Raw genomic sequence first — 9942 nt, 5'->3', positions numbered from 1 at the left:
GCATGCAGCAAAACGAGGTGACACGAACGTATAAACCAAAACAAAAACAAACACATAAATAGATGATGCCACCAAGAGCCAAGCTGTCGCTTTGTTGCATTGCATAAATGCGGTTTTTGCGACAGAGATGCGCCTTTGCCACAAATTTTTTTGATTCCTGAGAATTTGTTCACTTCTCTGCTTTTCTGTTGTAAGACTGAGACGCCACAAATGCAACCACTTACTATTAATTAACCGTTTGGCAACTTCGACAGAACTGAGCAAACAAGAAACGCTAGCAAATACTAACAACAAAATTGAAAAGTGCAAAGTTAAATAATTTTTAATGAACTTTATTTGCATCGAGCTTGTCGGCTAAGTATTTCGTTTGCGGCTTTTTGAGTTTAGTATATTTTATTTTAATATATTTTTTTTCTCATTTTTGTTGAACAAGTTGGCTTCGTAGCAGGTCACATTGGCCTTCAACTGCAGCCATTCAGCTGTTTATCACAAGCCAAGCGGCAAGACAACTTTCAATTGTGGCATGTACGTGAATAACTGGCGATGAACACACATATTTAACGCTGGTGTGCGTATGTGTGTTCATAATCGCTTAGGTACAAGTGCACAATAGTTAGTAAATTAAATTGTTAACTGCTTTAACAACCAAAATGCGCTGACAATGCTGTCACTGATGTTCGCAAATGAACCGCAAATGATGTTTGTTATAATACTCACAGTTAACGTATATGCCACACTGTTGTTGTATGCCGCAAATTACATGGTCAGCAGACCTTCATGCCTCATTATATCGCTGGTAATGCGTGAAATTGAAATTTCATTCATGATTTAATTAGCCTCTTCAAAGTAATATTTTAAGCCTGAAGGCACTTGTTTCGCACGTTCGTTGCTTCATTACTTTAGCGAAACTAAAATTAAAACATGTCGAAAGATTTTATAGTACTTATGTGGTAAATATGTTGGCACATTAAGCGAAGGTTCTCTGATGCGGTACCAATTGGCTAATGATTAAATAAATTACGAGCAAAAATGCCAGTTAACTAAATATTAGATAATAGTAAGTAGATGTTAAGTAATTGCCACAGCAAATAGCATAACAAGTTATTGACAAGAAAAACAAGTTTCTGTAAGCAAAATTTAATAATATTTCAATGTAAACTCTTGATGAACTAAGCTATGACGGCTTCCCATTGCATGTTTGTATGCGTTTCACTAAATGCGGCGAATTCCTAACACAATTTTCCACACATTAGCTAGACAAATATTTAGGTCGCTGGGTCTTCATTAGCCAGTAGAAGATAATGTCCGTTATTTTGCGAAAGTAGTTCAACAACTTAGGTTCACACAATTAAGAATTTACAGAACAAATAGAATCAGGTGTGTGGATGTGTGCATGTATATGTAAATGCATATTTGTATCGCATGCAACTTCCAGAGATCGCAACAATTTGAATTTCTTCTCTGCAATGAAGATACGCCTGAGAAAAGTTAAGAGCAATATATGATTGGCAGTTTGCTTGTGTGTATGTGTGTGTCTCAATATGTAGCTGTGAATATGCAGAGCAGAATGCGGCTTTTGAAAGGCAGCAAACCAATTTAGTGCATGCTGGAGTAATATGATCTGGCTTGTAGTTGAATCGTCAATGCCAACAACATGATTGAGTGGCAGCGACCAAAGTGGCTACCAGCCTGGCAGCTGCCCAACACGCGGATCCCAACAACACTGAGAAAGAAGTTAGAATTGAAATTGGCAAAAATTATGACAGCTACCAACACAAAATTGCGCTGCTCGCCTGGAGCGGCAGAGAGCGGCAGCTGAGGTGTTGTTGTGCCAAAATGCTAAGCTCATGCCAGTCGGCCATGCGAACGCGTGAAGCTGTAGCACGGCGCTGGGTGGAGTTTGCATTGCCACACACAATTTATTTTTTATTTCGTTGTTGCTGTTGTTGTTTGCATTTTTGCCGCTTGCAATTTTCTTCATTGAAATTCCTTTTTATTGTTGTTATTACACGTCGGTTGCACTATTTACTAGCAGTGGTGGTGTTGTTGCAAGATGCTGACTGTCTGGCTGGCTGCTAGTGGTTCTCGGCTGATTATGACCCGTTATATTATGATTGCATTCTTGCTGCCACAATGCTGCAGCTTCCAACGCCCGCATGGCAACTCTCTTGCTCTATTCAAAGATCAGTTCAGTGGTGCAGTTGAGCTCTAAGCTGAGATGGTGCTGTTTTTGTGAAGTTATTGTTGTTGCTGACTTGTGTTGTTCTCGTTAAGGTTCAATTACAAAGAATGCGCTCGCCGTGGCTTAAAAGCCTTCGTTTGCTATTTTTTTTCCTGCTACTGTTGTTGTTGTATGTACAGCTTTTCTTACTGTTCTTATATTATTTCGTATTTTTTTTACTTATACTGTGCTTCATTATTGTTGTTGTTAATGTCGATGTAGAGCTCTCTGTTGTTGTTAGGTGTACTTGTTGCTGGCATGGTTGCCGCTAGAAAGATCATTCAATATGATTAACCTTATTATTTTGATGTTAGCAGTGAGTTCTTTGGACACCGTTTCCGTGTGCGGTTGCAAGTAGCTTTGTTCTTATATGCCTTTGGTGTAGCAAAAAGCATTTCGTTGATAATATGGGGTGTTACGATTTGTTGCAGTAACGTTTCATTAACATTGCTTACCTCTGAATTAACTAATAAGCAGTGTGAAGTGATCGTAGTGTTATTTTCGTTACAGTTGGTAATTATTGAAATTGTTATGAAAATGTATTCTCTGAGGATCTACTTTGTGCAGAATTAGTTCGGAAAGTTAAGTTAAGTTAAGTTACGTTACGTTAACTAAGTTAAGTTAAGTTAGGTTAAGTTAAGTTAAGTTAAGTTAAGTTGAGTTAAGTTAAGTTAAGTTAAGTTAAGTTAAGTTAAGTTAAGTTAAGTTAAGTTAAGTTAAGTTAAGTTAAGTTAGGTTAAGTTAAGTTAAGTTAAGTTAAGTTAAGTTAAGTTAAGTTAAGTTAAGTTAAGTTGTTATGTTATGTTATTTTATATTATGTAAGTTAAATTAAGTTAAATTTTGTGATGTTAAGTTAAGTTAAAGTAAATAAAGTAAAGTTAACATATGTATGTTATGTTATGTTAAGTTAAGTTTTGGTGTGATATTTTTTGCGTTTTTATAAAGATTTTCTCGAGAGGAGTTGTGCATATTATTAAAAAAGTATTAGTTGCCGATCTTTAGGCACTAAACACTATCTCAACAAATTTTTTGCAAAGTCACACCCCCAAAAGAAGTTTCTTTAACAACTCAGTTGTTGCTCTGCACCCAACTTCAACTACACTTACTTCTTTCCAAGAATTAACCGTACATTATCGACAAGTGTGACAGTGATGCACCAAACAAACTTAGCTGACCGCGACTAAGTTATCAGCGTTGATGACACTAGTGTGACACTAATGAAACACTTAGGCGTTAGTGAAGCAAGAAAAAATTAAAGAAATGGAGGCGAACATGGGAAATAAAAAAAAAACCAAAACATACTCATCACGGGCTACGCGAAAATAATCCGCAATAATAATACATACAAACAACATGCAGCCGTAATGATGTCATGTGCTCAGCGCTGAAATGATATAGCACACACACATAGTATACAGACGAATGTAGCAACAACAGCGACAACATCGAAGGAAAGTATGAGTGATAGGCAGGCTTAGCTTGACCCCGAAATAAATAAAATTCTTAGTCTAACACTAAACATGATCACAGGAAAATAACAATAACAACAAAGCGATTAACTGATGAGCTGTCGTGTGTTGCAAGCATATGATGCGTAAAAAGCTCGAATGAATGGAGAGGGCAGAAAAAGAATGTCAAGCGGACATCATTGCATCATTTGAAATTTTTAACCACAAATGCAATAAGTCTTCCTACCTGTTCCTAGTAACAACGACAACAGTCGCTATCACTTTTGTTGTACTATATAACTGTATCTTTTGCTATAAAGTGCAGCTGCAGCACCTCGATAAAAATGTTGTGCTTGCAAACTGTATGTGACGTCCTCATATCCGGGGCACAAAAACAATTTAAGTTGCTAAAATTGGTTGCAAGTTGCTAAGCACATATATACATGTACATAAGTACATATTTCTTCTCTATCCGCCGTCTACTTATTCTTTGCCTCAGCGCAATACGAATTTCATTTCCCAATCCAATTTATTTTCCTTTTTTTATTTATATCAAATAATTACACGCACACATTTACAACACGGCTTATAAAGCCACACAATTTTTCTAGCCTTTATATCATCGAATGTTAAATAATTTTTATCAGGCCGCAGAACTTAATTACAAGCCGAAATATTGAAACTGTAGAACTGCGCTTGAACGATAAGTGTCTGCTCTTTGACTTTACGTTAAGCTGCTGCGTCGGGAAGCCAACTGCCGGTCTGTGTTATGTGCAACTTTTCATAAGTCAACGGTGAACAGCAGAAGTGGCACAATAGTTAAGAAACTAAATTTTCATCATAAATTATGGTGGCTAAGTAGTGAGGTAGCACTTATGAAATTGGAAATATTTTCACATAATTGTAAGATATGGTCTAAGAGTCCATTTTTTGGAGTACCAATCGATGTATGTGTTCTTAAGACTCAAGAAATCGGGTGCCTTCAACCAAAAAATTAATTTCATTATCTCATTCTATTTTCGCAATAAAAACTCTCCACCACTTCTAATTGGTCTGAAATTGTAATCCAATTAGACGATGAATATTCATACTAGACACTACTAAAAAAAGGTAGCATATAATTATACTCACTCACTAACATATATATCAGCTTACACCCAGTATTTTTAATACTTTCTAAGTATTTTGCGCCAACAATTAAATTAAATCTGCAATTCTAAGATTTCAATTTAAGTGCAAGTTTATCACGCTGCCTCGTTGGCGCATTACGTGTTGCATGCCGCTTGACACACATCGCCAGCACCGATGGTGAATGTCGCTGCAACAGCAGCTGCTACTATCCGCGCTTTGGCCACACTCTGTGCCCAATTTGGTTTATGCTGTTGTTTTCTTTCCATTTTCCGATATTCTTGCTGTCGCTAGACAAGCTTTCAAACGATTGCTTTCACATTCTCCTTCTTTCAGCTGTTGTCGCTGCTGCTGATGATGATAGGCTGACAGGCCGTACATGCAACATGGAACGGCGTGCACGGCTGCACAAGTAAGTGTCGATTGGTCAGGTGTAGCAGACAGCAGTCAAGCCACCGGCACTACAACAACAACATTACCACTTAGAACGAGGCAGTGGCAAAGCTAGAGTTAGTGTTGTCGCTGGAGACTGTTATGTGCGCTTTTGCGATATTACGTTGCACAGGCGAAGCGCTGCCAAAAGGAAGAAGGCGGAAAAGCATACAAAGGAGTAACAGTTAGTGGAACAGTGGCAACGACTGCCGTTTGCGGGCTGCTCTTTAGCGCTCGGCGGCTCTGCTGTCGACCAAAACAGGACGCCGCATTTGTTGTGTCTCGCGCCCTTCATTTTTGTGCCACTTTGACTGCATACGCTTGTTGGCTTTTTAGTTAATTTTTTCGTTTGGTTTTTTCTTTTCATGTTGTATGTGGCAGCATTTACCGCCATGCGCTGCCACAGTTTATACAACATCCGCTACTCGCTGTTTTATCTTCCGTTGCCTTGCATTGTTGTTATAATTGTTTGTGTTTTTCTTGATTATTTTATGCTGCTCAACCTCCTAGCTTTTCTCCCTGATTCTGCTCGGTCATTTCAGTTGTTGCGCTTGATTTCTCAGCAGATACCGTAATATCATGGAAAATGCGCGAAAGCAACAATATATTTGTGGCGACTTGGGTAGGCTGCTTACTTTGCTTTGTGAGTAACTGCAGTTAGTGGCCAATGTAATGCTTTTTCTTTTTGATTTATGTCGACACACTCGTAAAAAAAGGAACTCATGAAGCACAGAGTCTTAATTCCTACCTTTGGATAAGTGTGTGCATAGTAAAGTATGAAAGGGTCTTCCAGTGAAATAAACTTAATATATATGTATTTTTTTAAGCAACTAGTTCTTAGCTGATCCAAAAGTGACTAGGACCAAACTTTTTCGTATTTGACTAGTTTGTAACTAGTTAAAAAGTAAATAGTTCTTAAATTGGACATCAAAAATAGTCGTTTTTACGCTCGCCATGGGACTTTTACGTTTTAATTATTGCAATTTTTTTTAAGTTGCAATTGCTGCATACATCTAGGCTGGTTTATTTTATTTTTTAGAGTCATTGATATGTAGCTTTACTACAAAAATGCATTGCAACGAAATTAATTTTGGTTGTGTGTAGTTTGGAATGTACTCCTAATAAATAGTAAAAAACTGCTTCATTGCAAGATTTTTTTTATTTTTGTTAAACCACGTGCTGCTTTTTCCAGTTTTTGCCTCAAGCCGCTGGCCACACATTGAAGCCTTTCTACATCAACACACACTTCTGGCTGTTCTCTCGATTATTAAATTTATACCACTATCATTTTTATTGTTTTGTTGTTATTGCTTTTAACACAAAATTGTATGGGTCGTCGCTTATGCACCCAAAATAGGTTGCCACTCTTGACCATATTCGGTGTGGCATATCTTTGAATACAAATAATATTAAGCAGTAAGTAAAGGCATGCAAAAGCAACAACAATAACACATAACAAATAACAAAAAAAATCAGCATTGACATTGCAATGCACTCAGTGGCATTAACGATTAGCGTTGCAACGCTGCTGCTGCTATGAACGGTCTGAGCAGCGCAAAAAATGCCTTTGAATTCACTGTTTCAAGGGTGAAGTTGCATAAATTCAAATGCAAAGTAGCTGGCAGTAACGATTTGCTGTATAATCGCAGGAAAATAGGCTTGCGAGAAGAAGTGGGGTAGAATGAGGAAAAAGTAATAGCAAAAAAAATTACAAAAAATAAATAAAAACAAAAAAACTTAAAAAAATCTTAAAACAACAACCTGCAAAATTTAAAATTATTATGTACTCAAATAAAGGGTGTTAAAAAAATATTTTCTTTGAGAAAGAAAAACAAAAAAAGCACACGCACTTAATTTGCATTGAAAATCAATTGTTGTTTGTCAAAGTGCTTAAATTGTGAGAAATTGGGGCAATAAAATGAATTGTTTCTAAATTATAATGAAATTCATGAAATACTCGAATTTTCTGCAAAGACATAAGTCTTAATAACTCGTATACATATTTATTTTCAACAGTTCTTGTTATGTTTATTATTTAACTTAGTATATTTTTTTATTAAAATATTTATTTATAATTTATTTTTTATTTTTTATTTATTCATTCATTTTTTTTTTTTTTGCATTTTAGCCTCACAATGTCAGCGCCATGCATTGAGTCGAAGTGCAGCAGCAAGCACAGTTCGTGCATTATTGTCCTTGTTGTTGCTTAGTTGTCAACAAATCGCGTGTATTTTGGCCAAATCAATATTGATCTAGTGAAGCTAGATGTCTTCGATTTTGCAAAGATTTGCAAAAAACCGAAAACAGAATGGTGGAAGGAAGCGACATTTTTACTTCAATCTCCTGTGGATCTCAACTATCAGTTAGAACTGAAATTATTACTTGCAGCACCGAATCAAACAAGATTTCGGGAGTCAAAAGAGAGGAAAGGCAGACTAAATAATAGAATTCTTGCAATTACATCCTTTATCACCAACGCAACATATTTTGAATACACCACTTTGGTTAGAGTTTAAATTTCGGTTTTGGGATATAGATTGTATATTAATATACAATTGTTTAAAAATTGTTAATAATTATAATAATAATTTAAGTTCTCATGATTTATATCATCATTTAAAAAACATTTAACCACAAAATTTAATATTTAATGCACCAATATGTAATATTTTGAATTATTATTATTCAATTAATGAATCTATTGATGTTTTAGAAAATTTATTAAAATATCAATTTTACAATGATAATGAAAAAATTGAAGAATTTTTACAAAATTTATATAATGTTATTGATAAATTATTACCAAAAAAAAATACTATGTTTATCTTAAGTCCACCAAATGCTGGAAAAAATTTCTTTATAGATACTTTTATACATTATTGTTTAAATTTTGGGCAAGTTGGTAATTTTAATAGATATTGTAATTTTCCTTTAATGGAATGTGTAGATAAAAGAATAATTTTGTGGAATGAACCAATATTAGAAGCTTCTGCAACAGAAACTTTAAAAATGTTATTTGGAGGTGATACAGTATCAGCTAAAGTAAAATATTGTAATAAGACTGTTATAATGAGAACACCTGTTATATTGTTTTATCAAATCATGATGTTTTTCCGCATGATACTGTTTTTAGATCTAGAATGTTTGTATAGTATATAAATAAATGGCGACCGTGTATTCATTTGAAAAAATTACAAAAAAAATTGTATTCATTTGAAAAATAAAAAAAAAAGAAACACATCCATTCAAATTTTTATTAAAAAAATATAATATAATACAATAAAATTATAGAATTTTGTAAAAATTTTGTTTTATTTAAAACTAAAAACTCTTCATCAGTTTCTGCTTGTTCTTCTTTGTCTAGTATAGCAATTCTTACGACTTCGTCATCAGTTACACCAAACAGAATCTGACCATCAGTATAAGCTACATTTTAATTTGCATAAACTGAAACTTCTAAAGGCCAGCTAACACTCGTTTGCTTTTCCAAATACAGTTTACAACTGTTTAAGTAAGTAACGATGGAAGCTGTAGGTTTTAATTGCGGTGTTGCAGCAATCCGAACATGTAATTGCGGTTGAGCTTCATATCCAAAACCACCATTAAAATGATGATATATCCCATAAAATTCTTTGTTTAACTCTTCAGCAACCAAACCTATTGGAACATATTCCGATGTTGCTGTACCACTTATGCTTGCTCCAACAACAAACGCTGTTCTAGTTCCAAGTGGGGTTACTTGACAAGTAACTTTAACAACTTCAGCCGTTGTTGGCAACATATCATATTCTGCTTCACTCAAATAGAATGATACAAAATCTACTGGTATTAACGCAAGAGAAGTAGTAGCTTGATCCATAGTTGCAGCCTTTGAGTATTTTCCGTTCTATATCCATAGCTTATTATAATTCTAGTTTTAGAAAACTTATAATGCTATCTCGGCACAGTCTACTGGGCCGTGTCCATGCGACACCCGTAGAAGTGGTATCTCCATTTCCAGTGGTTCCTCACCTCGCTCCGTAGTAGGGCCACTCCCGGAAGCACTTTGTCGAATATTAACTTCCTGATCGATATCCATATTATTAATTTTAGTATCCAAATTAGGACGCTTCTCAATGAAGAGAGAATCTCCGCTACTACTTGTATCGCTTTCACTATCTGGTCTGTGTCGTTTATTGGTGTTTCACCTTTTACGACGACGACGACATGTTGGCCCCTGATTGGCTGACGGGTTTTCCATGATTAAGCTAAGCATATATTTTCACTTTCTGTAAGTTGATCTAGCACATGGTACCACCTTATACGTCTCTCGTGATTAACTTTTACGGGTCCAAAGATTTTTTATCGGATCTTAATTTGGAAGATTAGCATCTATGATCCTGCTTAAAACGGTTCCAATTATAGATTGTATAGGTAATAATAGCAGTTAGAGCATTTATGTTCGACAATACATGTAAGCCGAGTTCGCTGCTTAAGTCTTCTCTAATATATGGAATACTATATGACAAGTAGACTCTCGGAAAAGAGATGCGCTCCGTTGACAGGACAACTCAGCATTATCTAAAGTGAAAAAATACGTTTTTAAAACCTTAACTTAGAACTTGGACGAATGGAAAAAACTCAAAATTGGATTAATGGCAAAGACTTTTACAAAAAAAACTTAATTTTTCAAATAGTTGTAATTGAAAAAAAAACCTTCGTTCAAGTCTTTAA

The sequence above is a fragment of the Bactrocera dorsalis genome, chromosome 2, assembly GCF_023373825.1.
Source record: "Bactrocera dorsalis isolate Fly_Bdor chromosome 2, ASM2337382v1, whole genome shotgun sequence".
NCBI classification, from domain to species: Eukaryota; Metazoa; Arthropoda; class Insecta; order Diptera; family Tephritidae; genus Bactrocera; species Bactrocera dorsalis.
The sequence above is the reverse complement of the archived record's forward strand: the minus strand, read 5'-3'. Positions refer to the sequence as shown.